We start from the raw sequence: 19,809 nt of genomic DNA, 5'->3' as shown, positions 1-19,809 counted from the left end.
ACCAGGAAGGTCACACCTAAGTATCTTTTTATTTTCCTTTTTAAACCTGGAGGCTTAGGTCACTGCCAGTCTTAGGGTAGGTACTGACCCCACCAAAAAGATCAACAGTGTGATTTAAGGTGGATGTTGGCTTTTAGTCATGCTTGAAGACTGAAATTAGCCTCAAAGGCAATCAATAATGCCTACATAAAGGGGCTTCTCCACAAAAATATACTTAATCACTAAAGCACAATTGAGGTTCCCTGTTTGACAATACTCCTTAAGTATTGTCACACACTGATGCTGGGAAAATAATGTGTCCTAATGCCATAAAAAGAGGACAAAGGATGCTCTGTTTGGTACTTCCCCAGACTTGGCCTAATGTGTTTCTTCCCTTGGCTGACTTAAATCTATATCCTTTCCCTGTAACAATCAGTAACAGCTTTCAGTGAGTTCCATAACTCCTTCTAGCAAATTATGGTACCTCAGCGTTGGTTTTGGAACCCCCAGAACTTATAACTGGTGTCAGAAGTGAGGGTAGTCTTCTGTGGACTGTGTCCCCTAACTTTGCAGTTGGCCTAATTCTTCTCATGGTTAAATGATGAATCAATCAAATATAATAAAACTATTCACTTAACAGATTTTTTAAAACTTTATTCTTAATCTCTGAATTACCATTTGGACTTCTAACTATAAAAAAAAAATTTAGCCTAAAAATGTGATCAAATATTCAAGTATAGAAAAACCAGAATAATTAAATTTATATGACATCTTAAATAAATTAATATAACATCTTAACTGTCACACTCAATGCTTCCACACAAAATATAAACTGTCATAATAAAAAAATGATGAACACTGCAGAGTCTTCAAAATAAAAACATTTAAGTCTGATAATTCTACTAGATCTTTAAAGAGCAACAGGAGAAGCTGTCAGAAAATAATATACCTAAAATTACACATAAGTAAAGCAAACACTATCATATCAAGTAAAGTGTTGGAATGGCTATTTTTATTTTTACACTGAATACACAAGAAAAAAAGATTTGATCCTAAAGCTTCATACCTGGAAATCCTGTTTTATATCAGAAAAAGGGTTGACTATTCATCAGATAGAATAAACCACACATCTCTCAAATAATTATATTTTATTTTGACCTTAATAATTTCAGGATTGATAACAGACAAGGAGAGCAAAAGGAGCTTACATTTGAAAATGAGGTCATAGAAAAAGTATTCTGATAATCAAAATTTACTGGCTAAGCTTCCCCCCCAAGAATTCATTTTCAAAGTATAGAAAACAAAGGTTTGTTTAATATTACAAAGCTCAAATCCCAAAAGTCATATTACTTTGTAAAGCTCTGTAAAAGATGAGAAAAACTCAATTAGTTCTGTATTACTTTAAACATTCCCTTCTTTTACAAAACAACTTTTCTTTCCTAGACATAAATTCTTTCTCCTGAAAACACATCACTGTCTATAATTATGAACTACTTCAGGTCAAAAAAAATTTCTGAAAATTATACTTAATATTTATATTCTAAGTGTCTGAAAAGCAATTTTCCACTATACTAAGGAAGGTAAATTGAGTATCTCTAACAAGGGTTGACTACTATGAGAGATTATGGTTTAAGAGATGGGTGGAAAATAAACAGAATGAAGACCCCTATGCTACAGATAAACAAATTAACATTATACAAAAAGGCTTTAACAAGCCAAATAATGAAGACATCTCGGAAGTGGGCTGTATGAAAACACTGGATCAACAGTCTCCTTAGAAACACGCAGTAAATTTACATAAGTGCAGCAGTTGCCCCGCGGGCTTGTTAGCTCTCTGGCTAAGTCAACACACCTATCAGCTTCACAGCCTCAAGTATCAATTACTGAAGTTCCCTCCTGTTAAAGAATAATGAAATACACAGGACAACAAAGCAAAGGAATATTGTAATTAAGCAGCACAAATAAAGTGTTTCACTATCAAATTTGATGGGAAGTGGTTTTAGTTAGCATTAAAGAGATATTATTAATATGACAGAAGGCAATCCACACAACTGAGAAAAAGCCACTAAAGTAACATGTAAGGAAGATTCTGAAAATAAACCATTAACTCAGTTAAATTTCAGATCATACCTAAAATTCATATGATATTCAAGATATTATTTGTTTTAGCCTATTAAGACGCTATGACCATAAAAGAGAGGCTATCAAAACTACCTCAGAATTGTCTATGATCCTAGTACTTCTTTTTAAGAAAAATAATCTTAAATACTGAAATTAATATCCAAGTTCTACCGTAAAGCCAAGGTAGCCCCCTCTATTAAATTTCTAGCAGACAGTCTTAGTGAGGCTTTGTGAACACTGGTTCCAGAACAGAAAACACATGTTAATCCTGCCCTGTTAACTATGTTTTTCCATAAATAGAAATAAAAGTGATATTATGTAAAGTCTCACCATACTATGTCCACTTGTTGATTATGGTCTCCTGATTAATCACCTTTATATCCTCCTCCACAGAACCTACTATAATGTTTTACAATGCATCTATGTTCAAAACTTTTTTCTTAAGAAATGAATAAAAATTATATAGAGAAGGGAATAAACTGAATATTCAGTGAGGCTTTCAGATTAACTGTGAGGCAGTGACTCCAAGTATTTTTTTTAAATTCAGCCTTTTGTTAACATTCATCCTTTCACAGCCTCCTGTAACTCAAAGCACATCCAAACCCAAAGGCACTCGCTATTATTGGTAACTCTACCCCTAAAAATGACTTGGAGATCATATTCCCACAAACACTGTGGCCCCATCAACACTCTTTATCTACAAAATGTGTGACTGTGCCTAAACACATTTCTTAAAAAACAATTACCACCCCCACCCCAAAAACAGTTACCACATTGTTCACTTGTAATATTTTCTTTTCCAAAGCTGCCACTGTTGAGATTTTAGGACAGTTAGAATAAAAAAGGCAACGATGGGGCAAATTCTTCAAACATGCAGCTGTCGCAAAGTTCAAAATCCCATTGATGAACGAGTTTCAATAAAATGATCTTGAATGCCTTCATTTTATATGGGCATCTGAGCAAAAAAATATTAACTTTTTAAATGACTAAATTATTCCTCCAAAAGCCTTCTAATTCATGACATGCAACCAAAATGCCATTTATTTGAATATTTAGTTCCTACTATACAGCACAGTCCATACATATTGAATTCAACATGTATAACTGCCTTAGCAATAACATTCCTTCATTCAACAAATCCAACAAATACTTACTGAGCACCCAACTATGAGAGCCATGTCTTTTACCACTGGGGAAAATCCCAGTGAATGACAAAAAAACCCTGCCCTTAATGTACGGAGCTTACAATATTGCAGAAGGAAACAGATAATAATCAAAAATTTTAAATTATATAATATGTTTTGAAGTCATAAGTGCTTTCTGGGGCACCTGGGTGGCTCAGTCAGTTGGGCGTCTGCCTTTGGCTCAGGTCATGATCCTGGAGTCCCAGGATCGAGCCCATATTGGGTTCCCTGCTCAGCAGGGAGTCTGCTTCTTCCTCTGCCCCTCACCCCGCTCGTGTTCTCGCTCACTCTCTAGGTCTCTTTCTCACATAAACAAAGTTGTTAAATAAATAAGTGCTTTTTTAAAAGGAAAGCAGCAGCCAAAGATGAGGAGGAGAATTACAATTTTAAACAGGCAGTGAAGGAAAGACTTAAAAGAAAGTGACACTTAAGCAAAATCTTAAAGGAGGTAAGGAGTAAGCTATGTAGGTAGCTGAGAGAAGAATGTTGTAAGCAGAGGAAACTGGTATAGAATGCCTTGCATGTTCCAGAAAACTGAGAAGGCAACTGTTACTGGGAGTGAGCAAGGGGTAAAGAGAAATAAAGACATTGGAGGGTGTGTAATAGCATGTGTGGCATTGAAGGCCATTCTAAAAAATGTTATTGTGTGAAATGAGGGACACAGAGTTTTGAACAGAGGAGTAACATGATCCAATTTACTTTTTGAAGGATCACTCTGGCTACTGTGTTGAGAAAAGCAAATTCACCTAAATGTTAGTAGGGATCATTATATCTGCCTTATCTACTTGTCATGTGTAAATATTAATTAGAGAGAAAGGGGTTATTTTCATTTTAAAAATAATGAACTTTAAAAATTTTGCTGGGGCACCTGGGTGGCTCAGTTGGTTAACTGTCTGCTTTAGGCTCAGGTCATGATCTTGGGGTCCTGGGATTGAGCTCCATGGCAGGCTCCCTGCTCAGCAGGGCATCTGCTTCTCCCTCTCCCTCTGCCCCTCCCTCCAACTCGTGTTTTCTCTCTCACTCTCAAATAAATAAAATCTTAAAAATGAATAAATAAATAAAATTTTGCTACCATGTGTCTCAAGCTCCATACTAGATCTTTCAATCAAACACACTTCATGAGGATTTTTGGCCAATTCTACTACTGACCATTACCATATTACCATCTCAAAAATGTTAATAAAACATTTAATTTTATATTTCTTAAAATTTATTTTAAAAAACAAAAAATAAAATTTCTTTTTGCATCATTTAGTGACCTATAAGTAGCTATGAATTTTATAAGAGCCACATTATATGGACTTAAGCTAGTTCATGTTTCTTTAAAGAACATTAAGAAATCAGAGTGAACGGTAATGAGCCCTAACATATGGAATCCCAAAGCATCACAAAAATAGGACAGTATTCCAACCTCCTTTTGATATTAGTGAAATTACAAATATACCTTACTACTTAAGCAGACTAGAAACTATGCTTCCAGGGGCGCCTGGGTGGCTCAGTTGGTTAAGCGACTGCCTTCGGCTCAGGTCATGATCCTGGAGTCCTGGGATCGAGTCCCACATCGGGCTCCCTGCTCAGAGGGGAGTCTGCTTCTCCCTCTGACCCTCTTCCCTCTCATGCTCTCTATCTCTCATTCTCTCTCAAATAAATAAATAAAATCTTAAAAAAAAAATAGAAACTATGCTTCCATCCCTAATTCTAATAAAAGAGCATACTATTTATTTGTCCTAGAACAAACCAATTTCCAAAAATAGTGCTGCTTATTAACCAAATGCTATATGGAATATTAATTTCCCTAAAGCCAATACAGTCACCATGGTATAAAAAACAGAGCATGTGCTTTGCCAACAAACCTTTGTTTGAATCCAGCCCCTGTCACTTACTGCCTGTTTGATCTAAGGTATTATGTTACAGTAACATCACAGGTTTGGTACCCTCTTCTGTAAAATTGGTCTAATGTTACAATAAATATGCAAAGTTCTTTTTCATAAAGGACTTCTTGTATACTGATACGTAGCAAGATAGGAATAAAATGCATTTTTTTTAATCTGGGGGGAGAAGGGCATAAGCAGTACTTGTAAATAGAATACTGATGTTATGTCTACTTATTCTAGGAATCATTGAGAGAGATGTTAAAACCTAGGATTATGGATTTGGCTCTTTCTTCTTTCACCCACAACTGTCATATAACTTCTCAAGAAAATGTCTTATTTTCGTAAGCAGAAGTCCTCTCTTAAATAATAAATCCTAAAATCTGAGGAGCGCAAGCTCAGTCTAAAAGGCTGACTCTCTGCAACTACTACACTGCTCCATAGCTGTTGATGCTGTTGTTCCAAATGTCATCACTAGCAATACAGCTGCTGAATAAAGTTCCTGTCTGCAGTAGTGACTGAGCACAAACCACTGTTAATCTGCCAGTATTCCTTCTGCACGTAAAGAAGGAAACTCTCCTCTGATGTTAGTCTCAGCTGCTAACCTCCCAAAGTTATAAAAATCTCAAATTCTATATAAATTCATTTATTTTCTCCCTCTCTCCAATTCCCACCCTCACATATACACACATACCCCTACTGCCCAAATCACAACAAACATTTTAATGTCGATGTCTAGAATTAGCCTCAAGACCAACTCCAGGTTCAATAATTCTTTAAAAGGACTCAAAGGAGTTGGCATAAGTTGTGTTCACAGCTAAGACTCATTACAATGGAAGGATACAAGGCAAAAGCAAGCAAAAGAGAAAGGCATATGGGGCAAAATCTGGGGACACCAAGTGCAAGCTTCCAAGAGTTCTCTCCCAGTAGAGCCACACACACTTAATTCCTCCAGCAATGAATTGTAATAACTAACATACATGTATGTTATCTACCAGGGAAGGTCATTAGAGATTCACTGCCCAGGGTTTTTACTGGGAGCTGGTCACACAGATATCCTATGCCTAGCATGTACCAAAATTCCAGACTCCCAAAGTATAAATCATATCATTTACACAAACACGCTAGGAACAATAAGACACTCTTATCATTTAAGGACAAGTCATATCAATGTAGGGAACTGTTTACCAGCCAGGATTCTAGCCAAGGGCCAACCTTACAAACAGCCTTCCTAAGGATAGCAGTCTCTAGCCTGCTACATTAACTATTTTCTGTACATCTGCCAAACCCAAATGGTCAAACAAATCTTTAACTTTTCTTGCAGCTCTCTTGTAAGGCTGGACCCCAGACACCTTTCTTTTGTTTAGGTTCTATCTCCATAGCCATTGCTGCTACAGCAGCATTAGCAATGAATTTGAAAGGGGAGAAACTGGAGCCTCTGTGCTGCCTCCACTAAGATCAGAGATGGGACACAGTGTTGTAGGGTTAAATGTGTTAAACAGCACAGGCCTATGGAATCACACTCTTTGGACTTAAATCCTGACTCCACTACTAAGTGAAGGATAAATTACTTGGTTTCTCTGTTCCTGTTTCCACATCTGAGATGAAAATAAAAACATCTTCCTCATGGTGTTGTGATGATTACACACAAAAATACACATAAAGGATTTAGTAGCTATTATTATTTAGAAGGAAGCTTCCCTCCTCCCTGCCCTATTGTTCTCTCTCAGGTTAACTGACAACTAGAATGACCAGGGTCTTATACCTATGGTCATATTATATTTGCAACAGCTAAAGTACCAAAGCATATCATCAATTTACAGTAGAGAAAATGGACTTTATAATAAATGATATCTGGAAAACTGGATAGCCATCTGGAAAAAGATAAAGTTGACCCCATACCTCACACCATACACCAGGATAAACCCCAAATGAATAAAAATCTAAATGTGAAAAATAATACTAGTATTCAAAAAAAAATGAATGAATTCTTATATAAGACTTGACTAGGGAGAGCCTATTATCTATAATTCAAAATCCAGTTATACTAAAAATAAACACACAAATAAATACATAAAATTCAATTATTAAAAAATCAAAAGGCTCCACATGGCAGAAAATTTCATAATCGGGTCAAATGACACACTGGGAGTAAATATCTGCAATTCATTGTAGACAAAGGATTTACCTCCCCAATTTACAAAGAGCTTCTATGTTGAAAAGAAAGATTAACTGAGGTAAAAGAAAAGGACAAGAACCAACATCCAAAAGAAAGGGGAATACAAACAACCCTTAAAGATATAAAAATATGCTCTACTTCAGTCGTGTATTAAAAAACAAAACTCTACACTGAGATAACATTTCTCACCAATAAGACTGGCAAAAATCCAAAAGTTTAACAGCACAATCTCACCAAGGACTGGGTTGTGCAAAATAGTACTATCCCAGTGGAGTTTCTGGGATAAGTACTTAGATAGTACTATCTACCTGCAACACATTTAAACTTTGATATAGCAATCCCATGTCTAGACTCTACTTCACAGACACACCCTCTAAATATCTAAAGATTATTCATGTGGAACTGTTTATTATAGCACAATATTGTAAATAACATAAGAGTCCATCATTAGAGAACCTAATGAATTAATTTCTATATCCACAGGATATTTTGCAGCTGTTAAAAAAACTAGAATCGGATGCCTGGCTGGATTAGTACGTAGAACATGTGACTCTTGATATCGGGGTTGTGACTTCAAGCCCTACGCTGCATGTAGAGATTACTTAAAAACAAATAAATAAAATCTTTAAAAAATAGAAAAGGGGGAACTCTGAGGAAGAGTCCCTCTTTTGTTGAGAAAATCAAAGTGAAGAACAGTGGATATAAATATGCTGCCTTTTGTATTGGAAGAGGAAGAAAAAATATGTATACCTGCCTTTACTTGCAAAAAAGGTACTAGAAAGTAAATGAAAAACTAATAAAATTGTTACCTTTGGGGGAAGACTAGGAGAACAAAAGTGCAAATGAGACTTCTCTATATACACATGGTTGAATTTATTTTTTGTTGAATTACTTCTGTTCTTTTAACTTTTATTTATAAATTTTTACTTTCATCAAATACATGCTCTATATCAACTATTACAAAGAAGTTTATATGATAAAGCAAATCCCTCCACCCCAATCCTAATCTTTAAACAGTTCTCATTCTAATGGTTGTCCCTATAACCCTAGATAATATGGTTATACCACTACTTTTGAGTTATCAACTTTAAAAATAAACCAACTTAACTCTAACATGAAATCTTAAAAATTTACCTCTTAAACTTTTCCATTTTCTTGCCCTCTTAATGTCTAAAATATATGCGATTAATTTTAATCCTTAAATAATTTACCTTTAACTCTTAAATACTAACTTTATAGTTTTACTGCTTATTTTGTCAATTTGACAACCTCTTAACTCTCCATTTTGGAAAGACAAAGCTGTTAGGGCAAGTAATCTGTTCTGTCCTTCCCTGCCTCTGCCAGCTTCACTTTTATTTTTTATCTTTTTTTTTCCTTAAAGATTTTATTTATTTATTTGACAAAGAGAGATGCAGCGAGAGAAGGAACACAAGCAGCAGGGGTGGGAGAGGGAGACGCAGGCTTCCTGCCAAACAGGGAGCCCGATGTGGGGCTCGATTCCAGGACTCTGGGATCATGACCTGAGCCAAAGGCAGACACTTAATGACTGAGCCACCCAGGTGCCCCATTCTGGCCTGCAACAAAAGCATTCTAAGGCTTCCTTCACTAATATCCTGTCCAAAGTTTGACTCAAAGCTAAAAACTCATTAAGCAGCATTTACATTTTTATGACTTTGTAAATATTGTTCAAGGAAACATATACCTTACCACATTTCACTTTTTACTCTACAGTCTAAAGTCACAAAATTAGGACCACTTGAAAAAAAATATTCCTAGAATGAAGATCAAGTGGTTTCTTTATTACATTCAATCTCTTAATACCACACCACATTCTAATTTGGTTCATAGTTAGCTCATGATTTCCTTTCTTTTTCTGCTTCCTCCTGCTTCAATCAAGAACGCTTTCTAAAAAAAAAAAAAAAAAAAAAAAAAAGGAATGCTTTCTAGGCCTTCTGAACAAGTCTTCTTTTTAGTCTTCTGGGTTGGCTTAACTTTTTTTTTGAACTTGTGTCTTCATTGTCCTTAGTTTATTTTATCATTTTGCCAGAGTATATCTTTAAGTAACCACCTAAAATGATGGTAAACACAAAGCAAACTCTCTGGATCCATGCATGTCTGAAAATTCTATCTTCATAGTTGTACCCTCATAATTAAACATATGACTTAGTAAAAAAAAAAAAATTCTGGGTTAAAATTGTCCTAAGAAAATTATAAACACTGTCCCATTTTCATTTAGCACATAGTGTGGCCGGTAAGATGCCAGTCTGACATTTACTTCTTTGAAGGTGAATTGTTTTTTCCCTCCAGAAAGCTTTCACAGTCATGTCTTCATGGAATTCTAAAATTTCACAATAACGTATCTAGGTGATGGTCCTTTGTACTCACTGTACTTGGTAATAAACAGGTTAATCTGAAGCCTGAAATTAGCAAATTAACATGAACTGTTAATTCCCATCTCCAAAACCACGGAGAACGAGCAGACGTGTGGTTTTTTAAGGAACCAAAATAATGAGAGAGAAACCTTGAGGAAGCTGAAGTCCAATGTGAACTAGTACATGGGGGAGGGATGATGGAGACAAGTAGCTACAAACTACAGTTGAGAACCCAAAGGTCTCAGTGTGAGGACAAGCTGGAAGAAAGGTTTTTGAATTCTGTTCCTGCCTAAAAATTATTCTCAGAGATACATAAGCCTCACAAAATTTGCCACACACAACACAAAATGAAATTTTTTTTTTTTTTGGAAAAAAGCACTCAGATCAATTGAAAAACAAAGCTAAGAGATGATGTGAGAGATAAAAGAAACTGATCAGATATCTTGAAGTTTATATTGTTAGAAAAAAAAAAAGTTGAGGGGCGCCTGGGTGGCTCAGTTGGTTGGGCCTCCAATTCTTGTTTTTGGCTCAGGTCATGATCTCAGGGTCCTGAGGTCCACGCTCAGCAAGGAGTCTGCTTCCCCTCTCTTTCTCCCTCTGCCCCCCCCCCACTCATACACTCTCTCCCTCTAAAATAAATAGATCTTAGGGGCGCCTGGGTGGCTCAGTCGTTAAGCGTCTGTCTGCCTTCAGCTCGGGTCATGAGCCCAGGCTCCTGGGACCAAGCCCCACATCAAGCTCCCCGCTCTGCGGGAAGCCTGCTTCTCCCTCTCCCACTCCCCCTGCTTGTGTTCCTGCTCTCGCTATCTCTCTCTCTGTCAAATAAACAAATAAATAAATCTTAAATAAAATAAAATAAATAAATCTTAAATAAAAAAAGTTGAATTCTAGAGAAAATGAGAAATATGTATAATCCAAAACTAAAATTCTGGATCATCATTATGATGAAATACAATAAGGAAAAAAGATAAATCAACAGTTGAGTTGAAATGTTAATACATGCCTCTTACAAATAGAACAAACATACAAAATATGACCAGAAAAAAAACAAATAATACAATCAATAACTTGTTAATAGATAACGTCGACTGCAGAAACAGATATCCAGCTAAGAATACACACAAAAAAAGATACTGTATCAGGTTGACAAACTATTTGTAAAGGGCCAAATATTAAGTATTTTAGGCTTTGCAGGTCATATGGTCTCTGCCACAATACACAAAAGCAACCACAGACAATAGAAAATGAATAAGCATGGCTGTGTTCCATAAAACGTCATTTACAGACACTGAGACGCAAATCTCACCTATTTTTCACTTGTCATAAGACACAGTAATCTTCTGATTCTTTTTATTTATTTATTTATTTATTTTACTCTTTGCAAGTGTAAAAGCCATTTTAGCATTTAAGCTTTCAGGATGTATAAAAACAGATGGCAGTGAACTATTTAGCCCTTGGGTTATAGTTTGCCAATCCCTACATTAGTTTATAAAAGAAAGAAATCTCAGTATAATCCAAAAGAATATATTGAACAGAAACCTTACAATAAAATTAGAAATAATAACAAAAAAGTAGCTAATGTTTGGAAACTTAAATTTTTACACCAGTAAACAATCCTGAGTTAAGAAGGACATTTTTTTAAATCATAAGAAAAATGTAAAAATACTTGATATAATAAAATGAAAATACACACTTATGGTTTCCAGTTTTAATACTTTAAGATAAATTTACAGTTGAAAAAGGGCAATTTAAAAATCAGTGGGCTAAATATCCAATTCAAAGAAGTTAGAAAAGGAGGAAGAGAACAAACCCAAACTAACATGAAAGAAGAAAAAATTTTAAAGACCAGAAAACCATGAAATCAAGAACTGAAAAATCACTTAAGGATTAATAAAAACCAAAAACTGGTTCTTTTAAAACAATACCTGGGCCTCTGGCATAACAGGTCAAGGACAGAAGAAACAAACAATTCAGAACAAAAAAAGAATAACTGAGGACTACAGAGATTAAAAATTAACATGAACTGCAGAATAAACTTATAAATAATAAAATATATGCATTCCTAGAAAAAATATAAAATTCCGAAATTAGTGTGAGAGAAAACAGAGAACTTGAATTAAACCATACGAATTAAAGATATTGAATAAAGACCTCCCATCTTCTACTCCCAACCCAGGCCCAGATGGCTTTACAGGTGAGATCAAACTTTCAAAGGAAAAACAATAAATTTACAGTGGAAAACCTGGCAAACACAATCTTAACCAAGTGATCAAAAAACTAGTAAGACAAATCAACATCCTTTGCATTCTGATACAATACACTCAGAAGATAACACCATTTCTGTGGTATTCCTGCCAAAAACAACCAACCTGAATCTAGTTACAAAGGAATGGAGAAACTCAAAGTGAGGGACACCTTACACAATAAAGCAAGAAATGTCACAACTACAAAGAAATAAAAAATCCATAATTATGGCTGGAAATGCCAATATTCTCTCCTCTTTCAGTAATTAACAGAACAAAAAGAAAATCACAGTAAGTATATCAGAAGACTTGAATTTTTGTGTTTTTTTGTTGTTGTTCGTTTGTTTTTTTTAAGTAATCTGTACAGCCAATATGGGGCTCAACCTCCAAGATCAAAAGTTGGATGCTCAGGCGCCTGGGTAGCTCAGTTGTTAAGATCTGCCTTCGGCTCAGGTCATGATCCCAGGGTCTTGGGATCGAGTCCCACATCAGGCTCTCTGCTCAGCAAGGAGCCTACTTCTCCCTCTCCCTCTGCCTGCTGCTCCCCCTGCTTGTGCTGTCAAATAAATAAATAAAATCTAAGAAAAAAAAAAAAAAGTTGGATGCTCTACTGACTGAGCCAACCAGGCACCCCAGAAGACATGAATTTTCAAACAGCTTATTTTACTGACATTTATAAGGCAATACACTCAACAAAAGTAAACTATACATTATTTTCAAATGTATATATACCATTCATACAGACCATATGCTTGAAATTAAAACAAATTTCAGGAAGAGAAATTAAGGTCGATCCCATTTAACAATTGCACCAAAACCTTAAGATAGCTAGGCATAAATCTAACCAAAGAGGCAAAGAATCTGTACTCAGAAAACTATAAATATTCATGAAAGAAATTGAGGAAGACACAAAGAAATGGAAAAGCTTTCCATGCTCATGGATTGGAAAAACAAATATTGTGAAAATGTCTATGCTACCTAGAGCAATCTACACATTTAATGCAATCCCTATCAAAATACCATCAACTTTTTTTTTTTTAAAGATTTATTTATTTATTTGACAGAGACAGTGAGGGAGGGAATACAAGCAGGGGGAGTGGGACGCTTAATGACTGAGCCACCCAGGCACCCACCATCAACTTTTTTCAAAGAAATGGAACAAATAATCCTTTAAAATTTGTATGGAACCAGAAAAGTCGCCGAATAGGGGCGCCTGGGTGGCTCAGTTGGTTGAGCATCTGCCTTCCGCTCAGGTCATGATCCTGGAGTCCCGGGATAGAGTCCCACATCAGGCTCCCTGCTCAGCAGGGAGTCTGCTTCTCCCTCTGACCCTCCCCCCTCTCACGCTCTCTCTCTCTCTCTCTCATTCTCTCTCTCTCAAATAAATAAAAATCTTTAAAAAAAAAAAAAAAGTCCCTGAATAGCCAGAGGAATGTTGAAAAAGAAAAGCTAAGCTGGTGGCATCACAATTCCAGACTTCAAGCTCTATTACAAAGCTGTAATCATCAAGACAGTATGGTACCAGCACAAAAACAGATACACAGATCAATGGAATAGAATACAGAGCCCAGAAATGGACCCTCAACTCTACGGCCAACTAATCTTCGACAAAGCAGGAAAGAATGTCCAATGGAAAAAAGACAGTCTCTTCAACAAATGGAGTTGGGAAAATTGGACAGCCACATGCAGAAGAATGAAACTGGACCATTTCCTTACACCACACACAAAATAGACTCAAAATGGATTAAAGGCCTAAATGTGAGACAGGAATCCAACAAAATCCTTGAGGAGAACACAGGCAGCAACCTCTTCGACTTCAGCCGCAACAACTTCTTCCTAGAAACATCGCCAAAGGCAAGGGAAGCGAGGGCAAAAATGAATTATTGGGACTTCATCAAGATAAAAAGCTTTTGCACAGCAAAGGAAACAGTCAACAAAACCAAAAGACACCTGACAGAATGGGAGAAGATATTTGCAAATGACATATCAGATAAAGGGCTAGTATCCAAAATCTAAAAAGAATTTATCAAACTCAACACCCAAAGAACAAATAATCCAATCAAAAAGTAGGGGGAAGACATGAACAGACATTTCTACAAAGACATCCAAATGGCCAACTGACACATGAAAAAGTGCTCAACATCACTGGGCAACAGGGAAACACAAATCAAACCTCAACGAGATACCACCTCACACCAATCAGAATGGTTAAAATTAACAAGTCAGGAAACGACAGATGTTGGTGAGGATGTGGAGAAAGGGGAATCCTCCTACATCGCTGGTGGGAATGCAAGCTGTGCAGCCACTCTGGAAAACAGTATGGAGGTTCCCCAAAAAGTTGAAAATAGAGCTACCCTACGACCCAGCAGTTGCACTACTGGGTATTTACCCCAAAGATACAAATGTAGTGATCTGAAGGGGCACCTGCACCCCAATGTTTATAGCAGCACCATCCACAATAGCCAAACTATGGAAAGAGCCTAGATGCCCATCAACAGATGAATGGATAAAGAAGAAGTGGTGTATATATACACAATGGAATATTATGCAGCCATCAAAACAAATGAACTCTTGCCATTTGCAACGATGTGCATGGAACTAGAGGGTAATTATGCTAAGGGAAATAAGTCAGAGAAAGATAAGTATTATATGATCTCATTGATATGAGGAATTTGAGAAACAAGACAGAGGATCATAGGCGAAGAGAGGGGGGAAAATGAAACAAGACGAAACCAGAGAGGGAGACAAACTATAAGAGACACTTAATCTCAGGAAACAAACTGAGGGTTGCTGGAGTGGAGGGGGGTAGGAGGGATGGGGTGGCTGGGTGATGGGACATTGGGGAGGGTATGTACTATGATAAGTGCTGTGAATTGTTTAAGACTGATGGAGTCACGGACCTGTACCGCTGAAACAAATAATACATTATATGTTAATAAAAAACAAAACAAAAAACAAAGTTCAGGAAATGTAAAAAGACTAAACTGATTCAAAGTAACATTAAAAAAACCAGTAACATGAAGGTATCTGGAAAAACCTTAAATATTTAGAAATTAAACCACACACACAGAAAAAATCATGGGTCACAAGACAAATCACAACAGAAAATAGTTTAAACTGAGTGAAAATAAAAACCCAGTTTATCAGGGGCCTCTGAGTGGCTCAGTTGGTTAAGCATACAACTCTTGGGTTTTGGCTCGGGTGGTGATCTCATGGGTTGTGGGATCCAGCCCTGTTTCTGGCTCCTAGCTCAGCAGGGAGTCTGCTTGGAGATACTTCCCCTCTGCCCTTCCCCCACACCTGCACGCACTGGTATAACAAAATCTGTGGGATACAGCTAAAGAAATTTAAAATCGGAATTAACATAGGATCTACTTTTTTAAAAACTTAGTTCATAATTAAAAACTTTACCACAAATAGCTATACTGAATTTTATCAAAGATTTACAGAACAAATAACATTAATCTTATACAAACTCTTTTTATAAAAGGGAATACTAGTTGGTTGGGCGACTCCCTTCGGCTCAGGTCATGATCCTGGAGTCCCGGGATCAAGTCTCACAACGGGCTCCCTGCTCAGCGGGGAGCCTGCTTCTCCCTCTGACCCTCCCCCCCTCATGTGCTCACTCTCTCTCTCATTCTAATAAATAAATAAAATCTTTAAAAAATATATGAAAGGGAATACTTTCTAACTCATGTCAGTTTTGGTCACTTAATATTTTCTGTCTTTAAAGGGATTTGTACATTTCATTTAAGTTACTTATTACCTCCTACAGTCTCGCAGTTTTATTTATTCTCGATAAAAATGAAAACAGAACAAATCCAACTTTTGGGATGTGGCTAAAGCTGTGTTTAGAGGAAAATATATAGCACTAAAATGATTACATTAAAATATCTCAAGTGAGGGGTGCCTGGGTGGCTCAGTCAGTTAAGCATCTGCCTTCAGCTCAGGTCATGATCCCAGGGTCCTGTGATCAAGACCTGCATCGGGCTCCTTGCTCTGCGGGGAGCCCGCTTCTCCCTCTCCTCCCTGCTTATACTCTCTCACTGTCTCTCCTTCTCTCTCTCTCTAATAAATAAATAAAAATTTATTTTATTTTATTTATTTGACACAGAGAGAGACAGCCAGAGAGGGAACACAAGCAGGGGGAGTGGGAGAGGGAAAAGCAGGCTTCCCGCAGAGCAGGGAGCCTGATACGGGGTTCGATCCCAGGACCCTGGGAATATGACCTGAGCCGAAGGCAGACGCTTATCGACTGAGCCACCCAGGCGCCCCAATAAATAAAATCTTTAAAAAAATGTATCTCAAGTGAAAATACCAAGTGCTGGTGAGAATTTGGAGTAATAGTAACTCTCAAACACTGCCAATTAGTACTCTGGAACTATCTTAGTAAAGCTGAACATGTGCATTACCCCTACACCACTCTGCAATTTCTCTTCTGGAGTAGTAAGCAAACCTTTTAAGATGGTCCCCACTGCCTAGTATTCACACCCAGGTGTAACACCCTACCCTTCGGTGTAGGCTACACCTAGTGACCTGCCTCTAGGAGCAGAATACTTTAGCAAAAGTGATAGGTTGCCCCCTCCCAGATTAGGTTTCAAAAGACTGACTTTGGCTTAACTCTTACTCTGTCTATTGGTTACTTGGGAGAAACAAGTTGCCGAGGCAAGCGTACTATTGAGAGACCCAGGTGGCAAGAAACAGTGCAGCCTTAAGCCAACAAGAAATGAGGAAGTGAGGCCCTCAGATCAACAGCCTAGGAGGAACGGACTCCTGCCAGTCATATGAATGAGCTTGGAAGCAGATTCTTCCACAGAAAACGACTGCAGCATCTACCAACACCTTGATAACACTCTTATGTAACAGTCCCAAAGTCAGAGGACTCAGCTGAGCCATACCTAGATTCCTGACCCACAGAAAATGTAAGAGAATAAATCTTAATAATGGAGTCAAAGTGATGAAATAGAAAAGTCAACCAAGAGAAAATAAATGAAATCAAAAATTGCCTTTTGAAAAAGATCAGTAATACTGAAAACCTCTAGCTAGATCAATCAGTGCAAGAAAGAAAGAAAGAAAAGAAAGAACATGAATTACCAGTATCAGAACTGAAAAGATGGAAATCATTACAGATCCTAGACAGATTAACAAGATAAGGAAATATGAGCAATTTTATGCCCGTATAGTCAACAATTTAGCTCCAATGTACAAATTCCTTGAAAGATCCAAATCCAACATCCATTCATGTTAATAAAAAACAGTAAACAATGAACAGAAAGCAATTTTTCAACATGAGAAAGGCATCTAAGAAAAACCTACAGCTAACAAAGATGGACTACTTTCCCTTATGAGCAGGAAGAAGATAAGGTTGTTGTCACCTCTACTTAGCATCATACTGGAGGTCTTAAATTTTGAATTAAGGCAAGAAAAAAAATCATCCAGACTGGGAAGGAAGAAATAAAACTTTATTTACAGATGACATGATCATATACATAAAAAAAAATCCTAAGCATTTAAAAAAATACAATAACAGCAATAAATTACAGAGTAAACGTGATACAGTATTTCTGTATATTGACAAGAACACAATTTGCCATACAAAAAAAAGGGATACATTTAAAATATACATGTAAACCTGTACACTGAAAATTACAAAACAGCACTAAAAGAAATTACAGAAGACCTAAAAAACTGAAATACTCTATTCTACAGATTACAAGACTCAGTATGGTTGAAACGTCAACTTCTCCCTAATTGACCTATATAGTCTGTGCAATCCCAGTCATTATCCCAGCTTCTAAATAGAAACTGATGAGCTAATTGTAAATTTTTAAGTAAAATGCAAATGACTTAGTATAGCTAAAACAATATTGATAAAGACAAACAAAGTTGGACCTACACTACTTGATTTTTTTTTAAAAAAGATTTTATTTACTTATTTGCCAGAGAGACACAGAGAGAGAGGGAACACAAGCAGGGGGAGTGGGAGAGGGAGAAACACAGCTGAGCAGTGAGCCCCATGCAGGGCGATCCCAGAATCCTGGGATCATGACCTGAGCCAAAGGCAGATGCTTAACGAGTGAGCCACCCAGGTGCCCCTACGCTACTTGATTTTAAGACACACTATAAATCCATTGTTATAAAGACAGTGTGAGATTAACATAGTAAATAGATAATGGGTAAAAATTCAGCATGCATAAATAGACACACTCACAAATGGTGAGCTGATTTTCAAATAATGGTACCAAAACAATTAATTACAGAAAGGAGAATCTTTTTAACAAAAGGTGCTGAACTAACTAGATAACCATATGGAAACAAGTCAATCCCCACCTCTACCACACACAAGAACAAATCTTGAGATTCATCTCAGACCTAACCTTTCATAAAAGTTCAAAGTACAAACTTTTTTTAGATTTTATTTGTCAGAGAGAGAGAGAGAACAAGCAGGGTGAGCAGCAGGCAGAGGGAAAAGCAGGCTCCCCGATGAGCAAGGAGCCCAATGTGGGACTTGATCCCAGGACCCTGAGATCATGACCTGAGCCAAAGGCAGACTCTTAATCGACTAAGCCACCGAGGCGTCCCAAAAGTACAGGCTTCTTAAAACAAATAAATAGAATATTTTTCTACCCTTGGGATAAGCCGATTTCTTAAACAAGAAGAGAAAGCCATAACCAAAAAATGGAAAAGGAATTTATCAAAATTAAATTCTCCTATTTATCAAGACACCATTAAGAAATGAATAGACAGGGCGCCTGGGTGGCTCAGTTGGTTAAGCGACTGCGTTTGGCTCAGGTCATGACCCTGGGAGTCCCAGGATCGAGTCCCACATCGGGGTCCCTGCTCAGTAGGGAGTCTGCTTCTCCCTCTGACCCTCCCCCCTCTCATGCTCTATCTCATTCTCTCTCTCAAATAAATAAAATCTTTAAAAAAAAAATGAATAGACAAGCAACAGACTGAGAGAAAATATTCACAACACATATCTAAAAAGAGACTTACACCTAGAATATATAAAGAACCCTTAAAACCCTATTTCAAAGAAGAGTCCAAATAAAGAAAATATTGAAGATCTTGGGAAAAAGACAGGAAAAAATACCTTACATGCATAGAGAGGAATAAAGGTAAGAATTACAGGTTTCTTTCTCATCGGAAACACCACAAGCATCAAGAAAGTAGAATGAAATATTTAAAGTATTAAGAAAAAAAAAAAACACCCACTAACCTAGAATTCTACATGAAAAGCATCCCTCAAAAGTAAAGGATGGGGCGGGTGCCTGGGTGCCTCATTCAGTTAAGTGTCCAACTCTTGGTCTCTGCTCAGGTCTTGATGTGTCTGAGCCCTGAACTGGGCTCCACACCGGGCATGGAGCCTACTTTAAAAAAAAAAAAAAAAAAAGGTAAAGGAGAAATAAAGACTTTCTCAGACAAAAACCAAGAGAATTGATTGTCAGTAGACCTGCTCTGCAATATAAGTTAAAAGAAAAAAAAAGTTCTTTGGAGAAGAGCCTGGGTTAGCTCAGATGGTTAAGTGTCTGCTTTCAGCTCAATTCATGATCTCCAGGTCTGGGATCCAGCCCCATGTCTGGCTCCCTGCTCAACAGGGAGTCGGCTTCTCCTCACCTCCCCCATGTGTGTGCATGCGGGTGCTCTCTCTCTCAAATGAATAAATAAAATCTTAAAAAAAAAAAAAGTTTTTCTTTGGAGAGAAGGAAAATTATATACATCAGAAACTCAGATCCACATAAGGAAAGGAAGACTGTGGGAGAGGGACTAGATGAAGGTAAAATAAAATATACATCTTATTCTTAATTGATCTGAAAGATAACTGTTAACATGATGTCATAATCGTAACAATGCACTGGA

General features: G+C 37.0%; 1 protein-coding gene across 14 annotated transcripts in view; it reads right to left on the bottom strand.

Moving 5' to 3' along the window:
- The window catches only part of PTBP3 (polypyrimidine tract binding protein 3), a 122,581-nt gene that overhangs the window by 93,907 nt on the left and 8,865 nt on the right, over positions 1-19,809 (bottom strand). Inside the window, exon 1 of one of the 14 annotated variants that reach the window (XM_025888628.2) lies at positions 19,169-19,319. The exons of 12 other annotated variants lie outside the window; for them this stretch is intronic. The gene's annotated coding sequence lies outside the window, so the exon portion shown is untranslated. Of the gene's footprint in view, positions 1-19,168; positions 19,320-19,809 lie in introns of those variants that run through there. One more of the 14 variants, XM_073876541.1, reaches the window with a different exon arrangement.

The sequence above is a fragment of the Callorhinus ursinus genome, unplaced genomic scaffold, assembly GCF_003265705.2.
Source record: "Callorhinus ursinus isolate GAN/ISIS: 27379988/994484 unplaced genomic scaffold, GSC_fseal_2.0 scaffold24, whole genome shotgun sequence".
NCBI classification, from domain to species: Eukaryota; Metazoa; Chordata; class Mammalia; order Carnivora; family Otariidae; genus Callorhinus; species Callorhinus ursinus.
This window is presented reverse-complemented; position numbering and strand designations above follow the sequence as displayed.